General features: G+C 32.9%; 1 non-coding gene across 1 annotated transcript; it reads right to left on the bottom strand.

Annotated features, from left to right (window-relative positions):
- Positions 1-1,155: 1,155 nt before the first annotated feature.
- LOC130978707 (small nucleolar RNA R71) lies at positions 1,156-1,262 on the bottom strand. The gene has a single exon (XR_009086325.1). It is a non-coding gene; the product is annotated as a small nucleolar RNA R71 (small nucleolar RNA).
- Between the last annotated feature and the right edge of the window lie 314 nt (positions 1,263-1,576).

Raw genomic sequence — 1,576 nt, forward strand, 5'->3', positions numbered from 1 at the left:
TTTAAATTCTAGAATCTTATCTTTTAGTTTCTTGTTAGTTAAGTAATTAATTTTAATTTTAAAAAATTAAATCTTTTCTAACCATATCTTTTTAATCATATCTTTTTATTTTATCTTTTATATCATATCTTTTTTCAAAATTTTATCTTTTTTCAAAAATTTGATTTTAAAATATCTTTTCTAACTTCTTATCTTCTTATCTTTTCAAATTTGATTTTCAAATCTTTTTTAACTAACTATTTGACTTTTTGTTTGTTTCTTATCTTTTTCAAAACTACCTAACAACTTTTCTCTAATTTTTGAAAATACCTCCCTCTTTTTCAAAAATTCTTTTTAATTAATTAATTGTTTTAAATTTTAATTTTATCTTCCCTTTTATTTTCGAAAATCATTTAACTCCTTCTCAAAATTTATTTTCGAAAATTTCTCCCTCTCTCATCTTATTCTATTTATTCATTCATTTACTAACACTTATCTTCATCTCAAATCACTGCCCTTATCCTCACCCTTGTGTTTGGATTCTCTTTTCTTTATTCCATTTCTTCTTCCACTAACAATAAGGAACCTCTTTACTGTGACATAGAGGATTTCTCTTCTTTTTCTGTTCTCTTCTCCTTCATATGAGAAGGAACAAGGAAAAAGGCATTTTTGTTGAAGCTGGTCCAGAACCTGAAAGGACTCTAAAGAGAAAACTAAGAGAAGCTAAATTACAACAATTCAGAGACAACCTTGCTGAATTTTTGAACAAGAAAATGAGATGGCAGCCAAACCCAACAACAATAATGCAAGAAAGATGCTTGGTGATTATACTACACCTACTTCCAAGTTTGATGGAAGAAGCATCTCAATTCCTGCCATTGGAGCAAACAATTTTGAGCTAAAACTCAATTAGTTGCTCTAATGCAACAGAACTGCAAGTTTCATGGACTTCCATCAGAAGATCCCTACCAGTTCTTAACTGAGTTTTTGCAGATCTGTGAGACTGTTAAGACTAATGGAGTAGATCCTGAAGTCTACAGGCTCATGCTTTTCCCTTTTGCTGTAAGAGATAGAGCTAGAGCATGGTTGGACTCTCAACCTAAAGATAGCTTGGACTCTTGGGATAAGCTGGTCATGGCCTTCTTGGCTAAATTCTTTCCTCCTCAAAAGCTGAGCAACCTTAGAGTGGATGTTCAGACCTTCAAACAAAAAGATGGTGAATCCCTCTATGAAGCTTGGGAAAGATACAAACAGATGACCAAAAGATGTCCTTTTGACATGTTTTTAGAATGGACCATGATAGATATATTCTATTATGGTCTATTTGAGTTCTCTAAGATGTCACTGGACCATTCTGCAGGTGAATCCATTCACCTAAAGAAAACGCCTGCAGAAGCTCAGGAACTTATTGAAATGGTTGCAAATAACCAATTCATGTACACTTCTGAGAGGAATTTCGTGAATAATGGGACGCCTCAGAAGAAGGGAGTTCTTGAAATTGATGCTCTGAATGCCATTTTGGCTCAGAATAAAATGTTGACTCAGCAAGTCAACATGATTTCTCAAAGTCTGAATGGATGGCAAAATGCATCCAACA

The sequence above is a fragment of the Arachis stenosperma genome, chromosome 4, assembly GCF_014773155.1.
Source record: "Arachis stenosperma cultivar V10309 chromosome 4, arast.V10309.gnm1.PFL2, whole genome shotgun sequence".
In the NCBI taxonomy this organism is placed as follows: Eukaryota; Viridiplantae; Streptophyta; class Magnoliopsida; order Fabales; family Fabaceae; genus Arachis; species Arachis stenosperma.